Source organism: Numida meleagris, chromosome 6 (assembly GCF_002078875.1).
Source record: "Numida meleagris isolate 19003 breed g44 Domestic line chromosome 6, NumMel1.0, whole genome shotgun sequence".
NCBI lineage: Eukaryota > Metazoa > Chordata > Aves > Galliformes > Numididae > Numida > Numida meleagris.
Window position 1 is genome coordinate 31,978,560 of NC_034414.1, and position 12,499 is coordinate 31,991,058.

The 12,499-nt window shown below is 39.6% G+C and overlaps 1 protein-coding gene across 9 annotated transcripts in view; it reads left to right on the plus strand.

Annotated features, from left to right (window-relative positions):
- Positions 1–12,499, plus strand: part of MEIS2 (Meis homeobox 2) — a 170,842-nt gene that overhangs the window by 37,808 nt on the left and 120,535 nt on the right. The gene's annotated exons all lie outside the window — the stretch shown is intronic.

Consider the following 12,499-nt stretch of genomic DNA (forward strand, 5'->3'; position numbering starts at 1 on the left):
GTTTAATAACATTGAGGAACACTAGTTGTGAGTGATTTTGATGCTAATAAAGATATTCACTGATGGGACAGATATTTGATGTCAATTATGGTATGTAATTTAGAAGTCCCAACGTGCAGGATACAGTATAGGAAGGCTGACAAATCAGTATGAGAGGTTTTTTTTGTTGTTGTTGTTTTTGTTTTTTTTAAGACTTCCAAAGCACCTAGCTGTCCGCAGGGACCAATTAGTTTATTTTTTTGATACAACTAGTAGCATTGTTAACTAATTCCACAGTAATAGATGGGGTGGTGCAGCTAAGGATCTACAATCTGTGAACCACCACAGGCTAGGGCCCGGGCCTGTGTTATTTGCTGAACCTTATCACGTAAGGTAAAAGCAGACACAGGTTTCTGAAAGAAGCGCTGGCCGAGGAGAAGGGAATGATGTGCTCATCTCCTTGATTTAGCTTCTCTTTCCTTCTCTTTGTCCAGATGATTCAATTTGGTAAGAAATAAATGGTGTTGAAAAAGGGGCCTCGTACATGATTTGCAAATGAATTATGGATGTTGGTATTTCTTATTTCAGAAAAATTGCTCTAGATCTGCACTTCATGTGATAATTCTCTCCTTCAAGGGGGAAGTTATCTGCACCAAAACATGCAGGGTGAGTGATTATGTAGGTGTGCTTACTGCAGCGACACACACAGGTCCCAGTCCCAGGGAGAGCTGGCTGGCTTTTGTGTGTCGTCCACACTGGCAGCACCACAGAATAGGCAGGAGGTGAAGAGGGAGCTCCAAAGAGCATTTTTGTCATTGAGGTAGAAATGGGAAAGGCCATTTGGCCTTTCTTTTTTAACATGGTCTCTCAGATCAAATTCCCATTTATGCCATAGGAATTGGGTATGAATAAACACAGGATGACAATGCTATTAATACTTCGGGATTTTGATCACCCACAGATACAAAAACCAGTGTGGCTTCTTTACTGAAGTTGCAGCATTAAGATATGCTTTTGCTCCTTACTAACATACATGAAAATAGTGTTCTTCAGCTGAAAGAGAAAGAAGTGTCCTTGCGCATCTATTTTGATCACATGTACTTCTGTCCAAGAAACTGCATTCTACTTGAGTGCTTAAGGATGGAAAGGAAGCACATGTAGCATTTTAACTCTCTAAGATATGTCTATTGAGATGAACAAGAATTAGTAAAAACAATATCCAAACTAAAATTTGAAAAAATGTAGTGCTTAAATGAGAACACGAGCATGTTGACATATTTGTCTCTAAAAGCAGTAATATATAGCATTCACTTATCAGCCACCACCAATTACTATCAAAAGGAATTTTGCACGTTACTTTTAAAGCAGCTTTAATTGAAGGCTGCGTTCCTTCCTCATTTAAGCACTTCTGAAAATCCTTATCCCTAAAAGTTTGCTGAAAGTCACTTCTTTGTTAACTGAAAAGAGAATAGAATTTCATGTGTTAGATAATGCTCCAACAGTATTAGCATCTTAGTCCTCAGCCTGCTGCATGAATCTCTGTTAAGTTTTAAAAGATGACATAGTAAAACACAAGTAGAAATAGCAAAGGGAGGTTAACGTCTTTGAGGCAAATCTTAACTGCCAAAATCCTATTTGCCTTTTTTTAAGCTCTGTCATTGCCATCATCTCACATAGGTTTTAAAAGGAAGGAGAGAAGGAGAGAGTCTGTGTGAAGTTTATTCCACAACATAATGCATTTAAACACCATAGTTTTCAGCTTGATACCGCAAACCAACTGAGAAACTGTTCTTGTGAACAGCCTTACAGTAGAGAGTCAGAGATGGCCATATCTACAGCAATCCCTAACCAGTGTCAGAACATGACAATTCCTTGTTCTGGGTCAGCAGTGAATACCTCACTCAAATGGTGCAAAGTCAGCCAGTTCTTAATTTTTTATCTCCTCAAGAGTGCATTCAGTGACTTTAGCACTGAGAAGAATGACTCCCCTGCCTAGTGCGATGAAGATCTGGAAATGTGCTGCCTCAGTGCATTTAGCCTGGACTGCTGCTTGATTGGTGGGGCTTAGATTTGATCTTACGGTGTAGGTGTCAGTTCTCTAATGGGCCGGGTGAGCAGCCTGTCCAGGGGGAAACTCAGCTGAACCCATCTGAACCTGAGTCTGGAATAGAATTCTCTTAATTCTCCAGGATTTTTTTTTGTTTGGGATCCCTTCATACAGCCAACCCTATCTCCTCTGGTGGGAGATGGGGTTCTCTGGAGCTCACCATGTTGGATTCTTCCCAGGAAGAACTCAGGGGCACAAGGCACTCTAGGAATATTTTGTAGGCACTATGTATTTGTCTTTGGAAATGCTTTCTGCTGTGATGAAGGACATGAAATCAAAATACAGGCTGAATAGAAAAACAAACCTTCAGTTGTTTGGGGAGACGGGTGTCTGTGCTTTTCGGTTTTGCGCTGTGAACCTCTAGGTAAATAATGTTAAAACAAGTCATCTACTTTTAGTTTTGCTATTTTTCTGCTCCCCTATTTTGTAAATCCATTTCCTGGAAAACTTTGTCAGAAGTTTTTTCTCTGTGTTTCTACAAAATTTTGCTCTATCAGTTTTTTTTTTTTTTTTTTTGCTCACTTAAAGCAAGTCTAAACCATCCTACAGGATAGGATACATGCAGAGAGCGGAGAAGGCCATGGCCTTCCCTTCTTGATCCCTTGCTGTTTTTTTTTAGCATACCATCGTAGAACAATCCAATAAAACTCTAAGATAAGAGAAAATAAGTTGCTGGTAAGTCTTTCTGATATTATAAAGAGGATTTGCAGGACAAGAACCCTGAAAAGATGTTCACTGAAAGTAAACGTGGGCAGAACCAAAGCACTCAGCTGTCAGCTGGGACATTACTCACTAGCTGCAGCAAGCATTGGATCAAGCCCTTCATTGGGCTTGTACAAAATATACTACTTATAGACAACATGTTTCCAAATACCTAACAAACACACTATATTTTAAGTATGGGGTTTAACTTAAACCTACAAAAGCAGACTGTCACTGTTCCAACGTAACCCTTCACATTCTGGCATTTTCCAGACTGCCAGCCAAATGAACACTTTAGGAGAAGGTGCATATATATGTCCACAGCACCCAGCGAGTTAATCCACCCTACTGTGCATAGGTGTTGGAGCTCTTATGGTATGTAAGATTCGCCAAGTTTGGAGTTGTTTTGTATTGTTACATTTTCTGGACTATGCATTCACAGCAAGCATCTTTTTTGATGCTGCTCAAGTGTTTGTGAATGCATATCAAGATAGTGCTAATTATTTGTGTTTTATGTAATATACACCTTTGTGTACATTTTGTCACCTAGAAAAGCTTTTATGGTTCATTTTGATGCTTTTCTATCCAAACATCTTCTTTTTTTTAATATTCAGCCATGCTTTTTTTGTTGTTGTTGTTATAAATCTTCCCATAGACTGATGTGCTTTTGAACTTGTGGCCTAACAAATGTCCTTATTAATAACTGAAGCTATTAAGTTAGTATCTCTCAGGAATAAATGTCCATTACGTTTCTAGTTGTAACTTGTTTTGGAAATGAAGAATTGCTGTGAATATGTACTTGCATGTCATGGTTCAGGCTGGCACGTTTTTTATAGCTAAATAACCCTGGAAAGGGAAGTTTTAAATGTGCACAGTACATAGACCCTGGCTGTGTTAGTGGGCACCAATTTAAGGGATGACTCCCATACAAGCTGCCATGTCCAACTGCAGATTCTCTTAGAGGAACTGTACAACATCCAAATACCTCACAATTTGTGTAACAGCTGTTTGGAAGATTGAAATACTCAGAGTGCTACTTACAAAATAAAAGGAAATTTTTATTCCTAAAGAAACCACGCTATTTTTTTTTTTTTATGAAGAACAGTACAGGATGTTAGCAACCATCTACTTTTAAGTTTTCCATATTCTGCTACTGTTAAATATAAACAACAACTGTAAAATGTTAAAGGTTAAATATTGATGAGATAATATTGAACTTAATTAGTTAACTTCAAGTGCAGGTAGAATTTTAATTGAGCTTAGTTATTTGGACCATATTTGAAATTATTATAATGACAAAAATAACAGAATAACAAATAACAGGAGAAGGAATGATACTTAAAATCAAGTGTAGCTGTTTAGTATTTACTAACATTGGTACAGTTGATTGAGGAAACTAGAAATAATATCCCTTCTGCTCCAGTGGAGATAGAGATGAAGAACTAAAAAAAGAAATGGTCTCTTAAAGATGTGCTTTAGGCAGAAAAAAAGAAGGTTTTTTGTCTCTTGATTTCTTTAATGACTTGTTATTGTTGTCTCAGCTGTGACCAGAGTCTGCAGCTGGTATTCTTAACAGAATTACTACAAGAATGCTAAAAATATTTCTCTAAATATATGTAGAAAAGCGTTTGGAAAAGAACTGCATTTAGACTGCAGTACAAGGACGTTTTCCGTGATGGTGTTTAGTATGATGAAAAATTTAAACAGAAAAACAGCTATTCACATTCACACTGCAAAGTAATTACTGGAGCAAGCAAAATACTTAAACCTAATTTAATAATACTTTCCTTCAGCCCAGGTGCCAAAATCTGCGTAAATTTCACAACTTGTGCCGGGAGGTGAGGTATAAATGAAGTTAAAGCCATGTACAAACAAGTGCATTGAATGCTTTCCCTTTTGTGAGGTACAAAGCAAGTTTCACTTTTAAACAGAAGAGCATCATAAATCAGCATAAACCACAACTTTTAATGAGTAGGTCTCTTCTGGAATAGTGCAGTGCTTGCAATTCTGTTCAAACAAGACAAGGATCTGGTCTTGCACTCCTTACTCAGGCAAAACTGCCACTGACATTAATGATAATTTTGCTTGAACAGAACAAAGTGCTTGATGGCAGTTATGCCAGCATGAGGAATGTGAGATCAGGATGAACGTGAAAAAAGTACATCTTCAGATGGCTGTACTTTTGGCTTCTCAAACTAGCATTTTCTCCAACTACAAGGATCTTAATTGTAACATTTGCTGGTGCAGAGCTTAACATTTACCATGCTGGGAAAGACTTTCTGGACTTCAGTAACCTGATCAGTACGGTCTCCTTTTGGTCTCTGCCTCTTTCTGGTTCTTTGTATTGCAGGGCAGATGATAGTATCTGGCACATTCCTTGGATGACTTGAAGATAGCAGCCTTCTGTGTTTGGGGCTGAAAGATTGTGAACTCTGTGTTAGCAGAAATGCCACACAGGGGAGTGAATTGAACATTAAAAAAGCTTTAGCTTTTAGGTACTGCAGTGCAAGCAGAGTTGAATTTGAGAGCTGGGACTTAAGTGGACATTTGTCCCTGCTTTCTTCCTTAATAAAATCTGAGTGTTAACTGTGGATAAGGGCTTTTGGGAGATCACTAAAAATGAATCATTGAGTGCCCAGAAGAGCTTTATTATGATATACTATGGAGAACTACAGAATATACCATGTACTTTTTATGTGCTTATCGGATGCATGTATGAGTTACTGTTGCTAAAGTAAATTGTTTTTTCCTTTGCTGCAGAAGTAAAATAATTCGCTGAATTAAAATAGCAAAATGAACCTCATCAAAAACTGGATTGGTGTGGTCCTTTCCGGCCCCATGTTACCATCTAATTTTCTTTTATTCCACTAAAGGCTGTTGAGCAAAAACACAAGCTCCAGCCAGCAGTGTTTGGTGTGCTGTGTTGTGCGTGTGTATTTCATTTTGAAAAACCCTGAAAAAATAATGAACCTGGAAAAAATCTCAGTGCTTAAATCCTGACTGTCCAAACTGAGTACAGAAAATAAAGAAATTTACAAGATCCTCGGACTGACGTCAGGTGCCAGAACTGAGCCCCTGTAGTTAGGTTCAGGGAAGGTCTTCTGGCTCCATTTGTTTGCCCCCGTGGCAGCCAGGCTGTAGGAGCTATTCTGTTCCTGATGTTCCACGTGGATGTTGCCACTGCCCAGTTAACCAGTGTGAAAATAGCGTGGAAAATAAATTATTAAACTATACTGTTCTTACTAACTTGCCAGCTCTACAGAAACAAATGCAGCCACATTTACATATGTGTCCATCTGTCTGTTTTTACACTTTATGTCTTCAGCCAGTGGGTGAAATTGTTTTAATCCAAGCTGCAGTCTGATTTTTTTTCTTCTGATATTTATGTGTGTGTGTGCATATGTTATTTGTAGATGGACATGCATATTCCCGACAGTAGCTAGTTCTTAATTGTTCTTTCAAGTAACCTAATCTATCTGGCCACGCAGTTTAAACTGGCGAAAGCAGCAGAGTTCTCCATGGATAATTTTCGTTAGTTAGCAGATTGTTACCATCTCAATGTTGCTGAAATCCCTAATCTCAGGTCAGCGTGAAGCTGCAGCGGTTACAATCCTGTTGCCTGATGCAGTGTGAATGGAAGTGCTTTCTGTCAGAAACATGTGGTCTCTTCAGTGGAGAGCCTGCGTAAATCCTGTGTAAATAGAGGGAGGCTAACAAAGGATGAGCCCCTGCAGCTCAGAGCATTTGGAGCCATTTGGAGGCTGAATTTGCTAAATGCTGCTTATACCGCCTGAAAAGTTGAAGAGAAAGGAGCATAAAATCCCTTCTTTTTTCTCTTTCTGCTCCTACCCTGGGGGGAGGGTGTTAAGGGCCAGGGAAGCCTGAGGTAAGCCTATGAAGACTGTTTTTTCAGTGCTCTTTTGAGTGTGAAAAAGGTGGCAGGGTCACTGTCCCCTCTTTAATGTCGGAAAACCCACACAGTTAGTAAATGTTGCATGTAAACTAAAGCATTTCATCCCTTCTCCTGCACTCCACGGCAGTGGGCCATGAACTAGTCACTTGGAAATCGCAGAAAAATTTCACTTCAACATGTCCGGACAGTTTAGCACAGCAGGAACGTAAGAGAGATCAGTAATTAGCAGGTTGCTTCGCCGTTCCCCTTGTCTGCCTTGGAACACTTTTTTCACCTGATGTGAAAAAATGTTGAATTACAATGCACAAAACACAAACCCACTGGCTATATAAAAGGGCTTAAAATTTAAACCAACATTTGTTAGTTTTCTCTGTAAAAAAGCTAGAACAATATGTTGGCTTTCAGATATAAGCGGTGAGAATTCTCAATTCACTTCACAAATAAGCATGAGCTTTAGACATTGACAACTAAGGGCACAAAAAGCCAGTCTTTTCTCTTAGTTCTTGGACAGGAAAGTAATAGATGGGGAAATGTGAAACATTACTGTTCTGCAAATAATTTCTAAAGATTTGAGTCACCTATTTTACTGCATGTACCAATATAAAATAATGTATCTGGTACGTCATTGCTACTCAAGTAAACAATTAAATATTTGTAAATGCCTATTTGAAAATGGGATAAATTGATTAACATAGAAAGGTGCTTCTCCAGACACAGAAAATGAACAGGTTTTTTTTCTGTCTCTTGCTTTAAGTACATGTTAGATACCAGATACCATGCAACTCGTTAAGGCTTTAGCACATATTTCCAGATGGTAATGGAGACTTTTCCCTGACTGAGAAGCTATGCTAAAATATGGTTAGATCAAGCAGAACTGCTTTGTAGGTAAGCAGTCTAATAGCAGCCTAAGTTCTTTTTTTCCTTTCTGTTTGAATTTATAGTTGTCACGAATGCCTGGATTGTGTGAAATTTGTATAAGAACATCTTTATGTTGTTAGCCCAAAGGTTTTGTATGGCTTTGTATTCAGGATCTTCCAAAAGAACAGCAGAGAGAAGAGCTGCCCTTTATTTCCTCCCAGCTGCTGGAAGGGCTAAAGAATAACATCTGTAGTAAGATAAATGATGGTGCCATGTGTACGAAGTCTTCCTGTTGCTTTCAGTGCAATAGCATCCAACATTTCTTACTCTCCGAGATGCTCCCTAAAAACTTCATCTGACAGAGCACCATCAGACATGTGTCTGGTGTCTCAGACAAGCAGAGGGGAGGGATTGCAGGGGGCTGGCTACAGCAGCTTACCTGAGGACACCCCATTCCTTGATGGGACGAGCAGTAGCTGAGCACGCAGGTCAAATTGGTATGCCTAAACAGCTTCCAATGGCTCTGTCCCACCTGCAGTCGAGCCATTCAGTAACCAGCTCTGCTCTACTGCCAGAGTACTGGTATGATGGCACATCTCTAATCTGGGGTGCTTGCTTGGACTGTTTGTGTCTTTTTAAGTCCTGGATTTGCCATTTATAATCTAGCCTGACTCAGTTTCCCTTGACAGTAAGATGCAATTGAAAAATGTTGCTTCTGGGGGGTGTGAGAGACTAAGTCAACTATCGTGAACAATGGTCATTCAGATGAGGAGAAAAAAAAATGCAACACAACTAACAACCTATACAAAGAGCTATGACCTGCTGAAGCTGTAAGGTTAAAAGCCTGATGATTTTAACAGAGTGGAATGGAGGTAAGGAGTCCTCCTGATGGTTCTTTGATTCTGGAGCTGAACTTCTCACTCTGTTACCCCTCCCCACAGTGCAGACTGTCACATCTTCAAAACATATTCAAATAGTTCTCTATTTCCAGTTTTTTTGATAGTGGTAATTAATCAAATTTTTTTAAAAGATTTTTCTCTTGTGATGATGTTGATCTTAGTAATAACCTGAACATCTTTGTTAATACTAGTTTGGAATACTTATGTCTCCAGATGGACACATTATATGTACAAATAATTGCAAGTTCTGAATATAAGGATGTATGCAGAATCTCCCCTTTGTTTTGCAGTAATACCTACATATTCTAATCCATCAAAATACTAGGCAAAACTATTATGGAGTAGTTTACTTAAAGTCAGCACAGTGCAACTTTCCTTTTCAGAGTCCTTTAATATGGCTTTCATATTGTTGCACTATTTTTAGTGAAATGGTTTAGTGCCTTTTTTTGTCCTTGTTCGATGTCCCTTCTCACTTTTCCTTTAGCATGACAAACCATAAAGCCATAAAGGAACTCTGATGAAGAAACTCAAATACTGAGTTGTGAAGTGTATTTTTCTAGAAATCGCTGTTCTTGCTGCTCTGCTTGTTATGATGGTAACAGAAACTATTTCTGGAGTTTGAATTGGGGTTGTTACCAGACTTCTGTGCTTTCGCGTCACTAGGGTATCCTTTTCAGTTCTCCTTTTTGCTTAGATAGATAACCTCTTGTCTATTGTGTTAGCAAATGATGAAAAGATGATTGAAAGACTTGATGAGCATCTTCTAAGCAGTTCTAACTTCTTGTCTCACTGGGTCCTTGCTCTGTGAAGAACACAAACAAGGACCAAGATTGAGTTCATACTGACTGAGGATCGGTCTTCTGTAGGACTAGACTCTGTTTCCCAAAGTATTCTTAGCTCTGTGAATATTGGAATCAACAAGTTGTCTGCTCAAGGAAGGCAGTTTGCAGCAAGCTGAATTTGAAATTACAGCGTGATGGAAACCCTCCTCTACTTATACAGTATGTTTTAAATAAATAGTAGTTTGCTTTGCTTTCAAAGCAAAATGATCTATCCTGTTTGAAGAAGTCCTCAGTACATGCTAAAAGTGTCTGTACACAGAGCTAGTGTGGAAGCCTAACTTCGTGCTTTGTGAAGAAGCTTTGCATCTCTAGCCTCCTCCACAAGCCCTTCCCCTGGAAGAGAATGTTTGTAGGAAACCCCATGTGTGTCACCTTGCAACGTTTCTGGTATACTTGGACACCTACCTGTGTGACCTACTGTAGGAAACCTGCTTTAGCAGAGGAGTTGGACTCGATGATCTCCAAGGGTCCCTTCCAACCCCTATGACTGTGATTCTGTGATACTCTCTCCGCCTTTCACAGAGGTTGCTGAGACTATTATACACCACTGATACGATCTGAAACAAGTTGGGTAATGTGCCTGAGTCTCTCCTGACTTGACTCCTGTGTAGTCATTGACACATCCATAAAGAGAGTGCCACTTAAAAATTTTCCACTTTCCTAAACTAAAGATAAGATTTTGCAATCACTTGTACTCTTTGCATAAGAATAAATGAATGGTGTGCAAAGCAGAAGAAGGTCACCCTCCATATTTTTTGCTGTGGAGTGAAAGAGAAGGCCAGTGGGCCAAAATCTAGACTTTATTTCCCTGCTGCAAAATTGGGTTAACTATGCTCATATAATTGCTATTTCCATGCAAATTTGGACCTGACTCTGCTCTTCTTGCAAGGTACTGTCCAAACCAAGATGTGAACAGTATATAGAAGCAGATCCACTTGTAACAATGTTTAAAATGATTTAAAATTGGATTCATTCATGTAGCAATTAAAACATGCTTAATCCAGTGTGCAATAGTGTGACTTTCATATCTTCCAATTTTATTCCACTGTAGATATTTTTTTTCTTCATTTAAAGTAATTCCTGTTTTATTTGGATAAGGCAAATTAGGATCAGGCCCTCCATATATGAAAATTAAATCATTCCATCTTGGAAGCATCTGTTAAGGGCTACTTGTATGATATCTCACAACAAGAAATAGCCAGTAATGTCAGCAGTTGTAGTGCTATTAAAGATATGACAATACAGCTTCACAGGATTGGGCCTGTTGTTCACCAGGAGCAAAAAATCTTGCAATGTGTATTCATCTGTTGAGGTAATTTGGAGGTACGATATTTGAATTTCCTTTCATGAGGTTATGGAGCAGATTAAGGAAGCCCTGTCTCTTACCACTTTAACTGCTGATTAAGCTAGGAAGGCAATGGAAGCTTTAGCTGAACTTTCATCTCCTGGGCTGCTATTAGCTTTTAAAACTAGGATATTAACAACCTCTCCAAAAGGTCTAAACACTGATGTAGGTGACTCCTGCTGAGGATGCTCACAAAGAAGAGAGTGTATATGTAAGGAGAAAGAGGAATTTGTCTGTCTGTAGAGTGAGCAAGTGCTTCTATGGCAAGAAAGAATGGAGCAGAAAGCAAGTTTTATAGCTACATGCATCCTATGCATACACACATAGCTTTTACATTCAGAGACAAAGATATCTTTATCCACACGACAGATAGACAAACAGACTGACTGACTTCAAACTTGCACTTTCAGTGCTGATTTTTCCCCCCATCTCCGGGTACTGCTTTTCAAAATTGCCTGAGGCAACAGTACAGCACCTCAGATCCCCAAGGCCCATTGCCTGGCTCCTAATAGCCACTCTCCATCTGTGTCACATGAACAGCTGATGAGATAGCTCCAGTGTCTGTATTTTGGAGAGCATATCCACCCAGGTTAAAATGCTGGGGTTGCCAAGGAGCAGTCAGAAGCCATTAGTGTTTGTGAGAATTTGCCTTGCAGCAGTTCCTTGGCATAGTGGAAAGTAAGTGTGTGTGTGTGTGTATGCGTGCACGTGTGTGTGTGCTTGTGTGTGATAGAGAGGTCTGGGGTGGAGTTGGGGGGGTGGGCAACAAAAAGGAGCACTTTGTAAATAACTAGCATGATACAAAGATGAGCATTTGGTTACAGCACATAGGGCTTCTGTGCTTTCTTTGATTGGTTTGCTGTGATCTGACTCTCCTTTTTCTGACTTTAATGGAAACAAACAGAAAAGAAAAGAAGCATGAGAAAGAGCGGTGACTTCGGGGTCTTGCTCTGGTGTTTGGGCAGATGGAAAGGAGCTGCTCTGCCTTGGGGCAGGGTGGTTGTAATGAAGTGGCCTGTCAGTCTGTAAATAGTGAGGGTCATCTCTTCCATGTGATGGAGGGTATCACATTGCAGTGAAAATGGAAATGTCAATAAAATTAATCTGCCACCTCTTTGCTGTGGCTTTTTCTGTCTCCCTGGTCCAAAAGGGTGGGTTTTTCAGAGGGGAGGTGGTGGAAGAAGGGTGATCTGGCACAGGAGGGAAGATGGAGCTGAAATGCAAATTTTAAAGCAAATGGACTCAGTGTTGCTGCGACGTATTTCGTTTAGTAGCACTACGGAGCTAGACAGGGCTGTAGGAATTAGTTCGTGAATCTATAGCATTCCTCAGGAAGCTATGGAGCGTCTAGCTCAGGCTACATTGAGCACAGAGTTTATTGTTTTAGGCTTTCTTGGACAAGGTTTTCACTTAGCATGGGATTTATGGCATTTACTGCTAATGAATGTCTATTCTTAAATTACAAAAACCACCGTCTCAGCACAATTCCCAGATGTCCTTCCAGGACCTCGGCTTCTTAAACACCAGCAGGGAGCATAAACTCTCCACTTCTCTGTTTTCCTCTTTCGTGTGGCTCCGGGCTAATGATGTGTAAGGAAAACACAGCAATCTATAAAGTCTCAGTGCTGTCCCAGTATTCTTCATTTATTTTGCATTTGATTATGCCACAAGTCGGATCTTGTTTCTTTCCTTTTTTTAAAGTTATTAGTTCAAATATTAATGTAGGAATATGGCATATATTGCTGCTCTTGATTGATGCCTTCCCAAAAACAGGAAGACGTGCTCGTATGAATTTTAAGAAAGTAGGGGTCCTGCAATGCCTTGCCAGAAGAGTTTTTCAGATACATAATTTAG